The sequence below is a fragment of the Esox lucius genome, chromosome 7 (genome assembly GCF_011004845.1).
Source record: "Esox lucius isolate fEsoLuc1 chromosome 7, fEsoLuc1.pri, whole genome shotgun sequence".
In the NCBI taxonomy this organism is placed as follows: domain Eukaryota; kingdom Metazoa; phylum Chordata; class Actinopteri; order Esociformes; family Esocidae; genus Esox; species Esox lucius.
The window spans coordinates 47,792,361-47,814,558 of NC_047575.1; the positions used below are offsets into that span (position 1 = coordinate 47,792,361).

The 22,198-nt window shown below is 45.0% G+C and overlaps 1 protein-coding gene across 1 annotated transcript in view; it reads left to right on the forward strand.

Moving 5' to 3' along the window:
* Positions 1–22,198, forward strand: part of LOC105027783 (E3 ubiquitin-protein ligase RNF43) — a 147,860-nt gene that overhangs the window by 91,180 nt on the left and 34,482 nt on the right. The window lies entirely within an intron of this gene.

A 22,198-nucleotide genomic window follows, 5' to 3' on the forward strand; every position in this document is an offset into this window, starting at 1 on the left:
CTAGAATGTTGGCATGCGTTGAATGTGGTTTTCAGGATGCAGTGTTGCCATGGAGAACAGATATGTGGTTTCAGGGCTGGTGGGGGGGGGGTTAGGGGGGTTTGGGCTGGTGGTGGGGGTTAGGGGGGGTTTGAGCTGGTGGGGGGGTTAGGGGGGTTTGGGCTGGTGGGGGGGGTTAGGGGGGTTTGGGCTGGTGGGGGGGTTATGAGGGTTTGGGCTGGTGGGGGGGTTAGGGGGGTTTGGGCTGGTGGGGGGGTTAGGGGGGTTTGGGCTGGTGGGGGGGGTTAGGAGGGTTTGGGCTGGTGGGGGGGGTTAGGAGGGTTTTGGCTGGTGGGGGGGGTTAGGGGGGTTTGGGCTGGTGGGGGGGGTTAGGGGGGTTTGAGCTGGTGGGGGGGGGGTTAGGGGGGTTTGGGCTGGTGGTGGGGGTTAGGGGGGTTTGGGCTGGTGGTGGGGGTTAGGGGGTTTGGGCTGGTGGGGGGGGTTAGGGGGGTTTGGGCTGGTGGTGGGGGTTAGGGGGGTTTGGGCTGGTGGTGGGGGTTAGGGGGGTTTGGGCTGGTGGGGGGGGTTAGGGGGGTTTGGGCTGGTGGGGGGGGTTAGGGGGGTTTGGGCTGGTGGGGAGGGTTAGGGGAGTTGCTGGCGCTGGATGTGAAGCACTGAGGCCCCAGCTGTCAGTGGTCTTACCCGCAACCAGGAACCCGGGCCAGGAGTCTATCGGGCCAGGACCGGAGCCAGGACAGTTGCTGCTCTATGTCTGTGCCCCCCCACCTCTTTGGGACAGATACAAATACGACCCATGTTGCTCTTGTTGTGTAGGAATGACCCATTCAAGTGATCCAAATTCCTAAGACACTATCATTTTCCCAGTTGTTTCCTGCTTTGAGATCAGTGGAATTGATCTGTTGACGTTGTTTTGATGCATTGCTTTCAGTGTCGGTCCGTATTCTAATTCCAAATATTCCAAATATAATGTGAATGGAAGTGACCTGGAGCCTGGTTGCTGTGAACTCTTACTCCAGCTCCCTACATTCCTTGCAGTGTTTCAGATGCTCCGTTGGTGGAAATGGGAAATAAATATTTCAGATTGAAAGATAAACAGTATTGACACATTTGTAGTGTTGAACTGTGCAAATCAGTAACTTTCCCAAAATTGAAAACAATCCCCAAAGTCTCTCTTCTGCTCTACCGCTCTAACACTCTCTAAGAAGTACACTTAACTGAAGAGATAAACGATGTTGGGTACACAAGCCTGCTTCATGCCGTGCTTTCTTTCCTAGCAACATGTTCTAGTCAGTAGTGGTGGGTTGTCTGTGTGGGCGATGTATCAGCACGGCCGGCCGGTGAGATCTACAGATACTGTACATAGATGTGACGTTGGTCGACCAGCCACAGAGCCAGGCCTCATGTTTCATCAACCACACTGAACTCAGAATAGACCTTTAAGAAAACATACTGGAGCAGCTACAAACGTTAGAGGATATGGTTTCATTGTAGTCCTTTGTTTTTATTCTGGGGTTTCTAGAGGGTTCCGTTGCCCAGTTGACAGGCACCACTGCTAGATTTCTTTCCTGATTTCTGGGGACTTTTCACCCATATGTCCTCCAAAAAAAGTTTTCTTCTTCAGGCGTTTGGATTTCATAATTCCTTCTGAGAAGAGCTTTGAAGGCCAGTGCGGAGCTGAGAGGATGCCAAGCGGTTCATTACAATCAGCCTCCATCTGTTATAACAGGGCTTTGCTGTAGTAAACATTTCCTTCCAAAAAAAGAGATTTGCTTTGTCGTTTCTAATATATTTCATAAAGGGGTCAGATGAAACATGTAATTACACAATAAAATTGCCTTTGTTCTGCATAGTATAGGCTACTGTAAGGAAACTAACACAGACGAATGGACAGAATAAATACATAGAGATGTTCACCTTGAGACATGTGCTGAAATAGCTGTTCCTACATGCTGTTTCTTGCTGGACCTGGCTTTGCCATTTCTCTACGTACTGCAGGGGACGTGTGGCTCTACTGTCAGACTGTGGGGGTGGTGGGTGGGCATGCAGTTGAAGGCCTTCTTTGCCGGTTTGATGACACATATTTAAATCTCTGTCAGTCTCAAGTGCAGCATTTTCTCCCAATTTGCATTCGGCAACAGTTCACTTCATGCAAATGTCTGGTTCAGGATTTCTCCAAAGATTCTTTCATGTTATTCACCACATCAACCAACGGGCATAACCTTCGTTTTTTATACACTGTGTGAACCATTCCGCCATTATCCACTGGCTGGTTGTCGTTGCTACTGCCCGTTGCCCGGTGTAGCTAGGTGTCCCTGGTGTAGCTTGGTGTCCCTGGCCTAGCCTGGTGTAGCTTGGTGTCCCTGGCCTACCCTGATGTAGCTTGGTGTCCCTGGCCTACCCTGGTGTAGCTTGGTGTCCCTGGCCTAGCCTGGTGTAGCTTGGTGTCCCTGGCCTAGCCTGGTGTAGCTTGGTGTCCCTGGCCTAGCCTGGTGTAGCTTGGTGTCCCTGGCCTAGCCTGGTGTAGCTTGGTGTCCCTGGCCTAGCCTGGTGTAGCTTGGTGTCCCTGGCCTAGCCTGGTGTAGCTTGGTGTCCCTGGCCTAGCCTGGTGTAGCTTGGTGTCCCTGGCCTAGCCTGGTGTAGCTTGGTGTCCCTGGCCTAGCCTGGTGTAGCTTGGTGTCCCTGGCCTAGCCTGGTGTAGCTTGGTGTCCCTGGCCTAGCTAGGCCCCCAGGCCGTGAACAATGTGAAACTCTGGCTGAAAAGAATTCCCAGCAAATATCCCAAAACAACCAGAAGGCAGTAGTCTAAACATTCTCCGGGGGGTCGGAATTCATGCATTGCCTTTCCTTGCAGACCCACTGGGCTGCATGGGACAAACAGAGATAATATAGGTACAGTATAAACCATTAGCTTCCAAATGCAGCAGATGGCTGATCCACAAAGCCATAACCACCCATGTATAAACAGAGGCTCTGTTCTATGGTGAAAACAGACGAGCTCAGAGCTCTGTAGAGGTCTTCTGGCCGTCCCGTCTGGGCTTGTCTGCTCTCTCCCATAACATGTATTTCTTTATTGATTCCTCCTCTTCTTTGATGAAAAGGCCTTCTGGCCCGGTTGTACAGTAATCCGGTTTCCTTTAACTGTGTGTGTGTGGTGTGTGTGTGTGTGTGTGTGTGCCTACGTGTACTGATATGAATGTGTTTGCCTGTGTGTGTGTGTGTGTGTGTCCATGTGACTGTCGGTGTTCCCAGGGAGGTTGCTACAGGGAGAGGAGCCCTGCTGACAGGAAGTGTTAGAAAACAGGGGAAATCCGCGGAAGGGGGGAGGAATAAATCAAGAACTTCTGTTTTGTCTCCTCTGATCAAACACCCAAATAAAAACTCACACACACAAAAGTCAGGCAGTGGTGTTGAGGGGGAAACTGATCCCAACCTGACATTAACCTGACCCCAGTCTGACCCAAAGCCTGTTCCTGACAGTCTGGTGTTTTTTGATCGAGGGCTGAACGGGAGCCGGAGTAGAAACGCGTGGCCAACCTTGCTTCTTGGCCTGTTTTTGTTCAGTAGCAAATAAGTCAAATGTCTTCACCTCAGGGGAGATGAATCAAGAGCAGAAAGCTGGAGAACATCTGGAAAAGGGGCTGATATGAGGCTTTGAGGGTTTAAATGCAAAAAGCAGGAGGTACACAATGACTGAAATATGAGTCACAGTAAAGACGAGCTCTGATCTGCTGTGCTCTTATGGCTGTCTGGTCCACGTCCCTCATCGCTACATGAAAATGTAAATAAAAGACGGGGTTTTATATCACAGATGTAAGTCCTAAATCTCTGAATCAAATTTGTTTTATTCACATTTGACTTCAGCTGTTGTGTCCTGACTCAGTGCGACCCCTGTCTTCTTCCTGTTCCGTACCCCCAGACCAGAGACTTGACTGCCTCTCAGCTCTCCCCGCAGATGCTTGTCTCAGACTTATGACTTAGCTAATGGCTAAGATGAACCCTGAGAAAAATATACAGCTCTGAAAAAAATTAAGAGACCACCGATCCTTTTTCTTTCCTTTACAAAAAAGTTGAAAAGGATGGTTTTGAGTGAGGACCAGAAGGGTTCAAATTAGAGGCCACTGCAAACGCTTCTGTTCCTCACTCTAAACTTTCCTTTTCAACCTTTTTGCAAAGGAAAGAAAAGGTGCAGTGGTCTCCGCTATTAGATTTGGTTCATGAGATCTTCTTTAGTTCTTTCATTGAATAGTTTCAGCTCAGTTATAGGTTAGAGTTCGGTAATAGTTTGACTAATAAACAAAAATGGTATTCTTTCATGCTGGTAATTGTACTCATCTTCTCCAAGGGTCCCAATAATTATTCTGGTCACTCTAGTGGATCATCTTCAACATGAGAATAACTGTACATCCTCTCCCAAAAACAATCTGTGGATAATCAAAAGTTGATTTTTGTTTTATATTGGTTTCACTTTAAGTGAATATGTACATCTTCCGAAGTCCCTTTTAACCTTGAATACACTGATATCCATCTTCCATGAGTTCCGCTAGATTCTAAACATTGCTGTTCATCATCGCGTCGCTGGAGCTCTGAGGTATTCAGGCAGAACACTTGACCACTCTTTCAGGTATACAGTGGATAGAAAAAGTCTACACACCCTTGTTAAAATGTGATGTAAAGAATGAGACAAAGATAGATCATGTCAGAACTATTTCCACTTTTAATGTGACCTATAATGTGAACAATTCAATTGAGAAACAAACAGAAATCTTCGAGGGGGAACAATGAAAAATAAAAACCTTACAATAACCTGGTTGCATAAGTGTGCACACCCTTATGCACCCTTATGTCTTATAACTGGGGATGTGGCTGTGTTCAGAATTAACCAATCACATTCAAACTCATGTTAAATAGAAGTCTTTACACACCTGCCATCATTTAAAGTGACTCTGATTAATCACAAATACATTTCAGCTGTTCTAGTAGGATTGTCCTGACATTTTCTTAGTTGCATCTCAGAGCAAAAGCCATGGTCCGCAAAAAGCTTCCAAAGCATCAGAGGGATCTCATTGTTGAAAGATATCAGTCAGGAGAAGGCTACTAAGTAATTTCCAAAGAATTAGATATACCATTGAACACAGTGAAGACAGTCTTTATCAAGTGGAGAAAATATGGCACAACAGAGACATTACCAAGAATTGGACGCCCCTCAAAAATTGATGAAAAGACAAGAAGAAAAATGGTCAGGGAGGCTTCCAAGAGGCCTACAGCAACATTAAAGGAACTGCAGGAATTTCTGGCAAGTACTGGCTGTGTGCTACATGTGACAACAATCTCCCGTATTCCTCATGTGAATGGGCCTTTTCTTACAAAGAAAAACATCCAAGACCGGCTGAAATTTGCAAAAACAAACATCAAGTCCCCCAAAAGCATGTGGGAAAATGTGTTATGGTCTGATGAAACCAAGGTTGAACTTTTTGGCCATAATTCCAAAAGGTATGTTTGGCGCAAAAACAACACTGCACATCACCCAAAGAACACCACAACCACAGTGAAGCATGGTGGTGGCAGCATCATGCTTTGGGGCTGGGGGGTTTTTCAGCTGGAACTGGGGCCTTAGTCAGGGTGGAGGGAATTATGAACAGTTCCAAATACCAGGCAATTTTGACACAAAACCTTCAGGCATCCGTTATAAAGCCAAAGATGAAGCGGACAACGACCCAAAGCACACATCCAAATCCACAAAAGCATGGCTTCACCAGAGAATGGCCAAGCCAGAGCCCAGACCGGAATCCAATTGAACATCTGTGAGTGATCTGAAGAGGGCTGTGCACAGGAGATGTCCTCAAAATCTGACAGACATGGAGTGTTTTTGCCAAGAAGAGTGGACAAATATTGCCACGTCAAGATGTGCCTTGCTAATAGACTCCTATCCAAAAAGACTGAGTGCTGTAATAAAATCAAAAGGAGCTTCAACAAAGTATTAGTTTAAGGGTGTGCACACTTATGCAACCAGGTTTATTTTTTTTCTCAAAGATTTCTGTTTGTTTTCCAATTGAATTGTTCACGTTATAGGTCACATTAAAGGTGGAAAACGTTCTGACATTATTTATCTTTGTCTCATTCTTGTACATCACAAGAACCTGATATTTTAACAGGGGTGTGTAGACTTTTTACATCCACTGTATATATATAATGTATGTCGCACTGCATCAGCTACGGAGGCATTAAAAATGGAGCAGAGTTCAACCAGTCTCTGCTCGGCTCTCCATGTCCCCATCGTCCATGATCAGTGGGCTGTTGATCATTTCATTTCCTTACTATTATTGCTATAGTTTCTCACTTCCACCTGGGATTTTCCTGCGCCCTGTTTGACTGACTAAAAGGCAACGGCACAAACAATTTCAAGGGTCTCACAATGACTGTAAATGGGCCCCATTGGTAAGGCACAACGTTTATTACTGTTATTATGTCTGTTAACATTTGTAATTGTTAGTCATTAACTGACTTTTTCTCTGTACTACTGCTGGTGTTGAGGTATGGCCTTCATCCAGCCATAATCCTCCGTTCCTACCAGTGTTTCTGTGGCGTTGGCGGCTTGATACTATCAAGGAAGCACACGCCACAGGGCCCTGGATGGAGGAAAACAATGACATCCTTTGTAGGGGCCTCCTGTCAGTCTCCTTTCACCACCAGCATACACACACACACACACACACACACATAGCCCACACACACTCTGTGACATTACACACCCACACACATACAGCATGATGTATGACACACACACACACACACACAAACACATAACTCACACATACTGTGTGACATTACACACCCACACACATACTGCATGATGTATGACACACACACACACCCCCACTCACAGGATACTGCAGGACATAACACACAACTTAGCTATCTCTATTGGTTCCATTTAACACATCTAGGGCCATATTTACACAGATTTAGCCTAGTTTTGGACAAAAACAACAAGCTCAGTGGAATTTTCTATTGAACTAGATTTTTTTATCCTAGACTAGGCTTAATCCCTGTCTGCGAAACCGGAACCTAATGTTGTAGCTAATTCTAACCCTAAATCTAACCTTAACCCCAGAAACATTAACCCTAACTTTTAATGTTAAACCTAATCCCTTACACTAATCCTAATCTTAACCAAACCCTAACCTTAACTCCAGAAACATTAACCCTAACTCTTAATGTTAAACCTAATCCCTTACACTAATCCTAACCCTAACCTTAACCAAACCCTAACCTTAACTCCAGAAACATTAACCCTAACTCTTAATGTTAAACCTAATCCCTTACACTAATCCTAACCCTAACCTTAACCAAACCCTAACCTTAACTCCAGAAACATTAACCCTAACTCTTAATGTTAAACCTAATCCCTTACACTAATCCTAACCCTAACCTTAACCAAACCCTAACCTTAACTCCAGAAACATTAACCCTAACTCTTAATGTTAAACCTAATCCCTTACACTAATCCTAACCCTAACCTTAACCAAACCCTAACCTTAACTCCAGAAACATTAACTCTAACTCTTAGGGCCTGTGAGGTACGGGGTAGCAAGTGTGTAAAATGTGAGGCAAAAAGGAAAACAAGAAAACGACAACAACACAAGAACAACGTTTCTATACTTTATTTTAACATTAAGCAAAGGCAGCACCACACAGTCACGAAACTTAAATAACCACATAATAACTGATGAGGAGCAGGTGTGTCGGTGGGGTGCGCTGCTGCCATCATCTCCTTCCGGCACTCCTGCCCGGCGAGGAGGAGCGCTGGAGTAGGAAAGGGAGCAACCGTTAGAGTGCCGGTTTCTCAGATACAGATTAAGCCTAGTCAAGGACTATAAAAAAATGTTTTGTCCGAGATTAGGCTTAATCCGTGTCTGTGAAACTTATTGTAAAAAATTATCCTAAACCTGACCTTAACACCAGCATCATTAAACCTAACATTAAGGGTTGGTTTCGCAGACACATATTCATTCTAGTCTAGGACAAATAAATCTAATTAAATGGGAAACAACATTGAGCATGTTTTTTGGTCCTAGACTAGGCTTAATCTGAGTCTACAAAACCAACCCTTAATGTTAAATCTAAACTTAACCATAACCCTGAAAACATTAACATAGACTTTTAATGTTAAACCTATCCCTTACACTGATCCTAACCTTAAGATTAACTTTCACCATAAATGTCACACTTAAAATTTGCCTTTATCGAATGGGGACATGGGAAATTTCCCCTTCATCTAATTTTCTGGGTATATGTTCCTACATAGATTTTCCCCATCTTCTTTTTAAATAGGGAGACAATATGTTTTCAGCACTTTCATTTCCATGACTAATCAAAATCAATGCCCTCAGCGTTCTCTCCTGTCCATCAGCAGACCGAAGTTGTGCTTGGAACATTGGATCACAAATAAAACAGCACTGAATAACTTTAAACACAATCAATTATGCAATAGTTATTCTTTCAGCACCTAAGTATTTTGATAATATTGTATTGTGATAATATTGTGGGGACCCTGGGGTTTTCCAGCTCTTATATAAACACAAGAACACACAACACACACACACACACCGTCACCTCTGGAGTGTGCCCTTTGCCTCCAAAAACTACTAAAGTATTCAGACAATGTGGAGGAAGAAGCAAAGTTAGCATGAGCCCCCAAGCCATGCTTTGACTTAGCTCTCTTTCCCTCTCTCTTTCTGGTTCTCAGTCTCTTTGTTTCTCTCTGGTTCTCTGTCTCTTGTTCTCTCTCTCTGGTTCTCTTTATTTCTCTCTGTTTCTTTCTCTCTGGTTCTCTCTTTATTTCTCTCTGGTTCTCTCTCTGTGTCTGTCTCCTGTTCTAGTTCTCTCTGTGCGTTGGCTAACCTGCAGTCTGACTCCTTGTGCTCTGACCTTCTCACCAACGTGTGTTACAGTCTAGCCAAGTTGCATTAGCCCCGCCTATTTGTTTTACAATTTATCTTCATATAAAACATATTTATTAACTCTAACCTTATCGAAACTGTTCATTTTATGCTTAACACTTTCCTCAATTGTTAATCTATCAATCAGTCAAATGCATTTATAAAGCCCTTTTTACATCAGCAGTAGTCACACAAAGTGCAACATAACACCTAGCCTTATTCAAATGTTACATTATAAAACCGTTCTGACAGGGTCATGAAGACAACACACTTCACTAGTCTTATGATCCTCAATTTGACTGTTGCAGTTAGAATTGACTAATGTTGCTTCACTACAATTTCTGACCTATTTTCATATTGTACCAAATGTCAAGGGTGAGTAAACTAGCAAAAATGAGATATTAATGAATCTGTGTTGAATGTTGAGTGTTGAGTGTTGAATGTCAATGTCTGATGGACAGACAGACAGACGGATAGACAAAGGGTTTCAGTCAGAGTGTTAGCTCCTGGTTATCATTTAGAGTGAGAAGCCAGTTGTCATGTCTCAGCGTAAAGCATCTGTTGTGTTTGAGGTCCAAGGCCAGGCGTGAGGGGCGATATGTCCACTTTGTCGTCACAGAGACCAGACAGGGAATTCCAATGGGAAAGGACCATGGATATCAGTGGAGGAGGAGGGCTGACAGAACAGGATGATATCAGTGGAGGAGGGCTGACAGAACAGGATGACATCAGTGGAGGAGGAGGGCTGACAGAACAGGATGATATCAGTGGAGGAGGGCTGACAGAACAGGATGATATCAGTGGAGGAGGAGGGCTGACAGAACAGGATGATATCAGTGGAGGAGGGCTGACAGAACAGGATGACATCAGTGGAGGAGGAGGGCTGACAGAACAGGATGATATCAGTGGAGGAGGGCTGACAGAACAGGATGACATCAGTGGAGGAGGAGGGCTGACAGAACAGGATGATATCAGTGGAGGAGGGCTGACAGAACAGGATGATATCAGTGGAGGAGGAGGGCTGACAGAACAGGATGATATCAGTAAAGGAGGGCTGACAGAACAGGATGATATCAGTGGAGGAGGAGGGCTGAGAGAACAGGATGATATCAGTAAAGGAGGGCTGACATAACAGGATGATATCAGTGGAGGAGGGCTGACAGAACAGGATGATATCAGTGGAGGAGGAGGGCTGACAGAACAGGATGATATCAGTGGAGGAGGAGGGCTGACAGAACAGGATGATATCAGTGGAGGAGGGCTGACAGAACAGGATGATATCAGTGGAGGAGGGCTGACAGAACAGGATGATATCAGTGGAGGAGGGCTGACAGAACAGGATGATATCAGTGGAGGAGGGCTGACAGAACAGGATGATAATGTACTGGGTGTAATCTATGCCACAGCTGAATGTATGATGTCACGGCAAAAGAAGTGGCAGGATGAGCTAGTTAAAAATCAGCTGGGAGCCAACTTCCTATCCCCATTACAACCGCGTGCACTGTAGCCCGATATCTGTGTAAGATAAAAAAAACGAAACGAAACATCTCCTATACAACCACCCGCCAGAGTGGCTGGTGAAGCGACAGGTTAGCTTGTATGTAGCTACAGACTTTGGAACAGTTCTTGGGGCAACAGTTTATTATTGTAAATATAAGACAAACAAGACCCCTACTAGGGCAACGTAATGTAGAGTCCTGCAGGAAACACTGGGCCTTAGGGGGCCATACAGGAGAGCAGACTGAATAGGGAAAAGCTGCAGTCATTGTCAGTCTTCTACCACATGGGAGTTACTGGTTCGACAGTGCTGCAGAGCAGTCATCGACAGCATATTTCTTCAAGACACAGGTCTCACCCACAGAATGGTTGCATCATAACAGCTGTCCATTCACCTTTCACCTCATGTTCTGCTCAACTACCCCCCAGTGTTCTGCTCAACTACCCCCCTGGGTTCTGTTAAACTACCCCCCAGGGTTCTGTTAAACTACCCCCCAGTGTTCTGCTCAACTACCCCCCAGTGTTCTGCTCAACTACCCCCCAGTGTTCTGCTCAACTACCCCCCTGGGTTCTGTTAAACTACCCCCCAGGGTTCTGTTAAACTACCCCCCAGTGTTCTGCTCAACTACCCCCCAGTGTTCTGCTCAACTACCCCCCAGGGTTCTGTTAAACTACCCCCCAGTGTTCTGCTCAACTACCCCCCAGGGTTCTGCTCAACTACCCCCCAGGGTTCTGTTAAACTACCCCCCAGCGTTCTGTTAAACTACCCCCAGGGTTCTGTTAAACTACCCCCCAGGGTTCTGCTCAACTACCCCCCAGGGTTCTGTTAAACTACCCCCCAGGGTTATGTTAAACTACTCCCCAGGGTTCTGCTCAACTACCCCCCAAGGTTCTGCTCAACTACCCCCCAGGGTTCTGTTGAACTAAGCTAATTCTCAGTGTTCTGTCAATCTACTCCTGTGTTCTGTCATACTGGCCCCCATTGTTCTGTTGAACTACTCCTCATTTTCTCAGTGTTCAGTTGAACTCCTTCTCAGCTCCTCAATGTTCTGTTGAACTACTCCTCAGCTCCTCTATGTTCTGTTGAACTACTCCTCAGCTCCTCAATATACTTTTGAACTACTCCTCAGCTCCTCAATATACTTTTGAACTACTCCTCAGCTCCTCAAGGTTCTGTTGAACTACCTTTTAGCTCCTCAATATTCTGTTGAACTACTCCTCAGCTCCTCGATATTCTGTTGAACTACTCCTCAGCTCCTCAGTGTTCAGTTGAATTACTCCTCAGCTCCTCAAGGTTCTGTTGAACTACTCCTCAGCTCCTCAATATTCTGTTGAACTATTCCTCAGCTCCTGAATTTTATGTTGAACTACTCCTCAGCTCCTGAATTTTATGTTGAACTACTCCTCAGCTCCTGAATTTTATGTTGAACTACTCCTCAGCTCCTCAGTGTTCAGTTGAATTACTCCTCAGCTCCTCAATATTCTGTTGAACTACTCCGCAGCTCCTCAATGTTCTGTTGAATTACTCCTCAGCTCCTCAGTGTTCTGTTGAATTACTCCTCAGCTCGTCAGCCCCCAGGTTACATCAAGTGCTGAACAAACACAGGACACTGCCAAACACAGCTTCATGAAAAGAAAACAACTCTCTCTCTCACTTTCTCATCTGGCGTCTCATTTCGATATTTAATTGCACATTTTCCAAAACGTTTTTGCGTGTTGTTGTTTTATGTTTGTTCCCTCCTCCCCCTTGTGCTGGACCCTGGAGCAGTGATTCCTTCACATTGTAGTGAGAGGCTCAGCTTGTCACGTCACACTGTGGCTGTATTATCCTGGCAGGCAGCAGCCCCTGGAGGTTTGCGCTGTAGTGTGGCTGTGAAGGGAGTGGGGAGTGTACTGTCACAGACGCCTGGGAGGGACCAGAGATGGAACGGCCCTGGCCAAGGTCACTGGCTGGTCACCACCTGGGTATACCTGTGGATGAGAATGGATGAAAGGAATACGTGTGTGTGTGTTGATGTGTGTCTCCCAGCATACTTGTGTGTGTGTTGATGTGTGTCTCCCAGCATACTTGTGTGTGTGTTGATGTGTGTCTCCCAGCATACTTGTGTGTGTGTTGATGTGTGTCTCCCAGCATACTTGTGTGTGTGTTGATGTGTGTCTCCCAGCATACTTGTGTGTGTGTTGATGTGTGTCTCCCAGCATACTTGTGTGTGTGTTGATGTGTGTCTCCCAGCATACTTGTGTGTGTGTATGTATAAATGGGGGGCTGTAGAAATGTTTCCCCACCCGGAGAAGGAGCGAGTGACCGTGGGAGAGGAGGACTAGCAGGGTGAAGGAGAGACTGACTGTATGAGGGGAGGACTAGCAGGGTGAAGGAGAGACTGACTGTATGAGGGGAGGACTAGCAGGGTGAAGGAGAGACTGACTGTATGAGGGGAGGACTAGCAGGGTGAAGGAGAGACTGACTGTATGAGGGGAGGACTAGCAGGGTGAAGGAGAGACTGACTGTATGAGGGGAGGACTAGCAGGGTGAAGGAGAGACTGACTGTATGAGGGGAGGACTAGCAGGGTGAAGGAGAGACTGACTGTATGAGGGGAGGACTAGCAGGGTGAAGGAGAGACTGACTGTATGAGGGGAGGACTAGCAGGGTGAAGGAGAGACTGACTGTTTGAGGGGAGGACTAGCAGGGTGAAGGAGAGACTGACTGTATGAGGGGAGGACTAGCAGGGTGAAGGAGCAAGTGACCTGTCTGTCTTACTGCATACCAGTTTTTCTGTCTTACTGCCTGAATTTTGCTCTGCCTTACTGCTTACCTATATGTCTGTCTGTCTGCCTTACTGCCTACCTGCCTGACTGTCTGTCTTACTGCATACCTCTCTGTCTTACTGCATATGTGTTTTTTATTCTTACTGCCTGAATTTTGCTCTACCTTTCTGCCTTACTGCCTACCTGTTTGCCTTACTGCCTACCTGTCTGCCTTACTGCCTACCTTTCTGTCTCTCTGTCTGTCCATCTGTCTTACTGCCTAACTGTCTGACTGTCTTACTGCCTACCTGTCTTTCTTGCTTACTGCCTGAATTTTGCTCTGCCTTATTGCCTACCTGTCTGTCTGTCTGTCTTACTGCCTACCTGTCTGACTGCCTTACTGCCTACCTGTCTGCCTTACTGCCTACCTGTCTGTCTTACTGCCTAACTGTCTGTCTCTCTGTCTGTCCGTCTGTCTTACTGCCTATCTGTCTTTCTGTCTTACTGCCTGATTTTTGCTCTGCCTACCTGTTTGTCCATCTGTCTTACTGCCTACCTGTCTGGCTGCCTTACTGCCTACCTGTCTTTCTGTCTTACTGCCTGAATTTTGCTCTGCCTTACTGCCTACCTGTCTGCCGTACTGCCTACCTGTTTGACTTACTGCCTGTCTGCCTGCCTGTCTTACAGCTTGCTTGTCAAACTGCCTGAATGCCTGTCTGTCTGCTTGTCTTACTTTTGGTCTTAAAGCCTCCTTCCCTGCCTGTCTGTCTATCTACCTGCCTCCGTGTCTGCCTGTCTGCCTGCCTGTCTGCCTGTCTGTCTGTCTGTATGTCTGTCTGCCTGTCTATGAGTCATGTGGGTTTGGGAGCTGGAGCCATCGCCGCCAGTCTTTTTTCCCCCTCTGTCAAATAAAGGAGGAAAATGGAAAGCAAACAGTTCCCATGTGTGTTTTTCTCCATGAATCTGCCTGTTGAAAAGGTGCAGGTGGTTACACAGGTACAGAGGTGGCTGATGGGAGGGAAATCTGAGTCTGACTCATGCATTTAGGAGGGTGGTTGTCTGCTGGGTGGGGGGTTGCTGGAGAGGGTTGTTGCCAGGTCATTGGGAGTGGGGGCAGATGGCTAGGAGTATGGTTATGAATTGAACTGAAGACACCAAAAGAAATGGGATGAGAAAAAAATACTAGAAAAAAACGATCAAATACAAACCTGATTCCAAAAAAGTTGGGACACTACAATTGTGAATAAAAACAGAATGCAATGATGTGGAACTTTCAAATTTCAATATTTTATTCAGAATACAACATAGATGACATATCAAATGTTTAAACTGAGAAAATGTATCACTTTAAGGGAAAAATAAGTTGATTTAAAATGTCATGGCATCAACACATCTCAAAAAAGTTGGGACAAGGCCATGTTTACCACTGTGTGGCATCCCCTCTTCTTATTATAACAGACTGCAAACGTCTGGGGACTGAGGAGACAAGTTGCTCAAGTTTATGAATAGGAATGTTGTCCCATTCTTGTCTAATGCAGGTTTCTAGTTGTTCAACTGTCTTAGGTCTTCTTTGTTGCACCTTCCTCTTTATGATGCGCCAAATGTTTTCTATGGGTGAAAGATCTGGACTGCAGGCTGGCCATTTCAGTACCCGGATCCTTCTTCTATGCAGCCATGACATTGTAATTGATGCAGTATGTGGTCTGGCATTGTCATGTTGGAAAATGCAAGGTCTTCCCTGAAAGAGATGATGTCTGGATGGGAGCATATGTTGTTCTAGAACTTGGATATAACTGTCAGCATTGATGGTGCCTTTCCAGATGTGTAGGTTGCCCATGCCACAAGGACTCATGCAACCCCATACCATCAGAGATGCAGGCTTCTGAACTGAGCGCTGATAACAACTTGGGTTGTCCTTGTCCTCTTTAGTCCGGATGACATGGCGACCCAGTTTTCCAAAATGAACTTCAAATTTTGATTAGTCTGACCACAGAACACTTTTCCACTAGTCCATTTTCCATAGTCCATTTTAAATTATCCTTGGCCCAGAGAAAACGCCTGCGCTTCTGGATCCTGTTTAGATATGGCTTCTTTTTTGACCTATAGAGTTTTAGCCGGCAACGGCGAATGGCACGGTGGATTGTGTTCACCGACAATGTTTTCTGGAAGTATTCCTGAGCCCATGTTGTGATTTCCATTACAGAATCATTCCTTTATGTGATGCAGTGCCGTCTGAGGGCCCGAAGATCATGGGCATCCAGTATGGTTTTCCGGCCTTGAGCTTTACGATTCTCTGAATCTTTGGATGATATTATGCACTGTAGATGATGATAACTTCAAACTCTTTGCAATTTTTCTCTGAGAAACTCCTTTCTGATATTGCTCCACTATTTTCGCCGCAGCATTGGTGGAATTGGTGATCCTCTGCCCATCTTGACTTCTGAGAGACACTGCCACTCTGAGAGGCTCTTTTTATACCCCATCATGTTGCCAATTGACATACTAAGTTGCAAATTGGTCCTCCAGCTGTTCCTTATCTGTACATTTAACTTTTCCGGCCTCTTTTTGCTACCTGTCCCAACTTTTTTGGAAAGTGTAGCTCTCATGAAATCCAAAATGAGCCAATATTTGGCATGACATTACAAAATGTCTCACTTTCAACATTTGATATGTTATCTATATTCTGTTGTGAATTAAAAATACGTTTATGAGATTATTCCATTCCCTTTTTACTCACAATTTGTAGTGTCCCAACTTTTTTGGAATCGGGTTCGTAATTAAACTAACCCTAAAACCCCACCCATACTCATCCATAACACCCTTAAGCCCCGTCCCACCCAACCTCATCCATAACAACCTTAAGCCCCGTCCCACCCAACCTCATCCATAACACCCTTAAGCTCCGTCTCACCCAACCTCATCCATAACACCCTTAAGCCCCGTCCCACCCATCCTCATCCATAACAACCTTAAGCCCCGTCCCACCCAACCTCATCCATAACACCCTTAAGCCCCGTCTCACCCAACCTCATCCATAACACCCTTAAGCCCCGTCCCACCCATCCTCATCCATAACACCCTTAAGCCCCGTCCCACCCATCCTCATCCATAACACCCTTAAGCCCCGTCCCACCCATCCTCATCCATAACACCCTTAAGCCCCGTCCCACCCAACCATCCAAATGACCCATGTTCAGCCCCTACCCCAGGACTTAAAGTTCACAGATAAACAGATGACATCATCAGGAGCGGTACTGTTGCCATTAACTTCATTTACTAGAGTTCATCCAGTCATCAGTCATTCACTAGAGCTCATCCAGTCATCAGTCATTCACTAGAGCTCATCCAGTCATTAGTCATTCACTAGAGCTCATCCAGTCATTAGTCATTCACTAGAGCTCATCCGGTCATTAGTCATTCACTAGAGCTCATCCAGTCATCTGTCATTCACTAGAGCTCATCCAGTCATTAGTCGTTCACTACAGCTCATCTAGTCATCAGTCATTCACTACAGCTCATCTAGTCATCAGTCATTCACTAGAACTCATCCAGTCATTCACTCGAGCTCATCCAGTCATCAGACATGGGATACCAGTGATGATATGAGTGTCTTTATAAATCCCCATAAATCTGATGTAATGTGCTACTTCTGAGATTACCTTTGTTTGATAAATTGTATATATGATTGTAGCTGTGTAGAATAATGTATACAGTTAGGAGACTGTTACAAGTTTGTTATTTTGTCTGTTTACCAACATATATTCAAGTCACTGTTAAATAATGAATGTGGGCCTAAATTGCAGTCTCTCGGCCTTAATGTGAGGGTATTCACATCCAAATTGGAGGAAGGGTTTAGGAATTACAGCTCTTTAATATGTAGCCCCCTCTTTTTAAAGGGAGCAAAAGTAATTGGACAATTGACTTAAAAGCTGTTTCATGGACAGGTGTGGGCTATTCCTTTATTATGTCTTCATCAGTAAAACAGGTAAAAGGTCTGGAGTTGATTCCAGGTGTGGCATTCCCATTTAGAAGCTGTTGCTGTGAACCAACAACATGTGGTCTAAGGAGCTCTCAATGCAAGTGGAACAGGCCATCCTTAGGCTGGAAAAAAATCCATCAGAGAGGTAGTAGGTACATTAGGAGTGGCCAAATCAACAGTTTGATACATTCGGTTGAGCACTGTTGAGCTCTGCAACACAAAAAGGCCTGGACGTCCACAGAAGATAACAGTGGTGAATGATCGTAGGATCCTTTATATGGTAAAGAAAATCCCCTTCACAACATCCAGCCCAGTGAAGAACACTCTCCAGGAGGTAGGCATATCATTATCCAAGTCTTCCATAAGGATAAAAATTCACGAGGCAAATACAGAGGGTTCACTACAAAGTGCAAAGCATTCATAAGCCTCAAGAATAGAAAGGCCAGATTAGACTTGGTTGCAATTCCTAAACGTTTCATACAATGTTTTTGTTAAACCCCTTGAATTAAAGCTGAAAGTCTGCACTTCAATTGCATCTTGCTTGTTTCATTTCCATCGTGGTGGCGAACAGAGCCAGAATTATGAGAATTGTGTCAGTGTCTAAATATTTCCGGACCTAACTGTTGTTGTAACGTGTATTAGATGGTGTTTATCAGTTTGCATTACAGTGGTGTGCAGTATGTGTGTGCAGTGTGCGCAGTGTGTTCCAGTCTGCAGTGGGATGATACACTGTAAGTAATGTGGCTCTATATACTCCAGACCTCATGTACAGCACGTTGAGGTAGCAATACTGTAGAGCTGTGAATACATTCAGAGGGATATACTGACTGCTCATTAGGAATGCTGGATTCTCTCTTCAGTTGGTTGTCTCCCTTTCTCCCTCGGTCACTGTCTCTCTTACACACACACACGCACACATACTGTAGAGAGAGAGATCATACTCTCCCACAGTCTCTCTCTGTTCTGATCTTTTATGACCTGTCAGTGTGTATTATTGATTAACACCACAAGCCCTCCTCTGAAAGCTTTTAATTGTTGCACATTAATAACCTGGACTCCTGCCAACACTTATCCCCAGGCTCAGTCCCTCACTCTCGCCTCCTTCTTCTCCCCCTCCTATCGCTCCCTCTCTCTCCTGTTTCCCTCTCTTCTCCCTCTCTTCTCTCCACACCCTTTCCCTTTTCTCTCCTTCCTCCCTCCAACTCCACCTGCCTCTCTTTCCTCCTGCCCCTTGGTCTCTTTTTTCTCTCCTCCTCGTTGCCTCACAAATTCCTCTCTGATCAATCTCCATCACTCTTTCCCTCCTGTCTACCTCACTAGTAGTAAATGTGGGGTATAATGTGTCACAGTGGTGATTTAGGACCCTGGAGGGTGATAAATCAGTCTTGCCTGATTGAACTTACCTACACAATACAAAACATGGAGGATTGTGCAGCGATCAATGTTTTGTTCGAAACACAGTTGAAAGCTGACAACTTAAACGCAGCTCAGATTTGGTAAGAAATTACAAATGGACCGCAGAGATGCAATCAACATGCCAGCCCTGAAGAAACCGATGCAGAGTTTAACCCGAATCCATCAACTACACCAGGATATGTTGGTACGGGAATGGCAATTGGACGATGGTCGGATCGGTGGATACATCTTCAACCCAGAGCTACCGGAGGTGGCATTTTATGAATTACCCGAAGGCCATGAGTTTCGAAAAGTGTTTCATTTGGAGCCAAAACAAGGCCCACATAATACGGTAGATGTACTGTTTAAAGTTGTCGAGGGGATGAAACAGTATGACTCTGTTAGATTGGAACTATTTCCGGAAAATGTCAGCGGGTTAGATTGTGACTGCGACTGCGGACTGTTCGACTGACGTAAGACCCTGAAGCCCGCCTTACGTTAACACCGTCCTCAACACAGCATAAAAACAGACAGACCGCCTGTGACTATCAAGCAGTCGGAAGAATTTACGAATGAGAATTTACGAATTTACAATGTCTCAAGATTACAACCAAGCGGTGATTGAAGAACCCAAGGCTGAGGACTGGCTGTGTGACGCCTGGGATGACAACGCTGGAGCCTTCTACGGAACCCCTGACCCAGACAGCTCGATTCCACCGGCATACCCAACAAGAAACTACCACTGGATTGACAGGGTTGGTGATCAACTAGGTCCTCTTAACCTGTCATACCTTTCAAATGCTAACAAGAGTTATCACAAAATGGACAAACAACAAAGCAACATGATTCTGGAAAACGTTGTTGGGGCTATTCTCCACAAAGCATGCATCTGATGTGAAGTGGACCACCCAAGCCAGACAAGACATTCATGTCTCGATCCGCCTGATAATGTTTTTGAGACCCATTATGATGACATTGTGGAGACATGTTTTATGCGACGCAGCGGCGTCATGGTGCGACGAAAGCAAAGAGTTTGTTGTCCAAGGACGGGTAACTTCAGTTCTCGTGTTAACATGTATATAAACAAAGACTGAGAAATCTGAATGTTTTTGTAACTTTTCTGAATATCTTGGGTGTGTAATTTCGAAAACTGGAATAAAATGATGTTAAACATTACTTCTCATTATTGCTCGAATGCTCTACGATGTCTGAACAGGTTATGAAAAGTATTTACTATGACCCTGCAAACCCTGGTGCTTATGTGGGTAGAGATGGTTTGAAAAGAGTGTACTTAGAGAAAACCGGGGAGATCCTCAAAAATGGCGAGGCCGATGACTGGCTGCTCGCCCAGGATACATACACGCTACACAGGCCTGTAGCTATACATTTTAAAAGAAATAGAGTTATTGTTCATGGTATAAATTCACAATATCAGTTGGATTTGGTTGACATGAGTGCTTACAGTGTGGAAAACGATAACAGGAAATGTATGTTAACATGCATAGATGTATTAAGAAATACGCATGGATTTCGTGTGCTGAGAAATAAAAGTGCTATCGAGGTAAAGCGAGCATTTGAAGACATATAAAAATGAAGAACACACAAAGTCCAAACTGTCAAGGGAAGGAGTTTTTAATCCACATTTGAAATGTTAATGAAGAAGTACAACATAAAACATTTTGCTACAGGAAATGATGTCAAAGCAAGTATCGTTGAGAGATTTAATAAAACAATTAAATCACGAATGTGGAGGTATCTGACAGCTGCCAACACTCACCGCTATGTTGAGGTTATTCAAGATTTAGTTCACGGATACAACCACACATACCATCAGTCTATTAAGATGATGCCTGCTGACGTTTGTGAAGAAAATGTTAGATTAGTTCTCAAGAATCTGTATGGTACAACAATAATGAGAAATGGTGATCAAAGCTACAAGTTCCGGGTTGGGGATACTGTGAGACTCTCAAAGCTGAGAAGTGCGTTTACAAAAGGCTATGAAAAAGGGTACACAGATGAATATTTTACAATAACAGAATGCATTCCTCGGGTTACCTCCTGTATATAGATAAAAGATTACGATGGTGATGTGATAGTTGGGACATTTATGAACAGGAATTACTGAAAATAATCGTGGCTAAGGATAAGACTTTTAAAGTGGAGCAGTTTTGAATGAGAAAGTACAGAAAGGGAGGAAAATGTGTCTTGTGAAATGGCTTGGTTGGCCTGAGAAATTCAACAGCTGGATACCATCGGAACAAGTGGTTGACCTAGAAACTGGATAAAACTCCAGGATTTACAGGATCACGTCATTTACATTGACTGCGATCAGCATGGGTGACGGTGGCTTCTACATAACGCTGCCCAGTAACTCACCTTTCAAATATATACCTTTGGCATAATTTGGTATAATTTTGTGGTATAGCTTGAACTCGTATTGCTTGAATAGACATGTCTCGATGAGTTACTGGGCAGCGTTATGAAGACTTCACATATCCTACACATATCCTGGTGTAGTTGATGGATTCGGGTTAAACTCTGCATCGGTTTCTTCGGGGCTGGCATGTTGATTGGATCTCTGCGGTCCATCTGTAATTGCTTACCAAATCGCTGATCTGCGTTTAAGATGTTAGCTTTCAACAGTGTTTCACCCAAAACATTGATCGCAGCACAGTCCTCCATGTTTTGTATTGTGTAGGTAAGTTTGCTCAGGCAAGACTGAATGATCATCACCGATGTCTGTGTGGTTTAAATACGCAGACCACACCAATCAACCCATAAAACATGAAAGGTTTACAACCACCAGTTGTAGGACATCTGTTGTAGCACTTGTCGGTAGATAAAATCCCAGGGTTATAGATTTGCCGAACACCATTTGTTGAACACCAAACATCTTACCTCTGACACAACACGTATTTATTGCCTGGGAATTTAACATTCCGGATCCCTAAGACCCATTTGTTGATCATCAAACATAACCCACCTGTTATAACACTAGTCTGGTTTGCTCATCAGACGTTGTAAAACATCAAACAAGGGCACATCAATGTAATCATAACTTACAAAGTCACCGGACATGCATACGTCACTCCTGAAGTCCCACCCTAACACACGTCATACAGGAAGTCCATACATCACAACGGAAGTCCCACCCTACAAACCGGATGTCCCGCCCACCTTTCACATCAGTCTGGAAGTCCCGCCCCATAAATCACCGTTCAGACACATTCAACCCTACATTTACTACTCTCACTCCTTTCCTCCTCTACTTCCTCTTCTCCTCGTCTACCTCACTTCCTCTTCTCCTGGTCTACCTCTACTTCCTCTTCTCCTGGTCTACCTCACTTCCTCTTCTCCTGGTCTACTTCACTTCTTCCTCTCCCTGTATACCTCACTCACTTCCTCCTCTCTCTGTCTACCTAAGTCCCTCCTCTCCCTTCCTCCTCCCCCTGTCTACCTCAGTCCCTCCTCTCCCTTCCTCCTCCCCCTGTCTACCTCAGTCCCTCCTCTCCCTTCCTCCTCCCCCTGTCTACCTCAGTCCCTCCTCTCCCTTCCTCCTCCCCCTGTCTACCTCAGTCCCTCCTCTCCCTTCCTCCTCTCCCTGTCACCTCACTCCCTCCTCTCCATGTCTACCTCACTCAT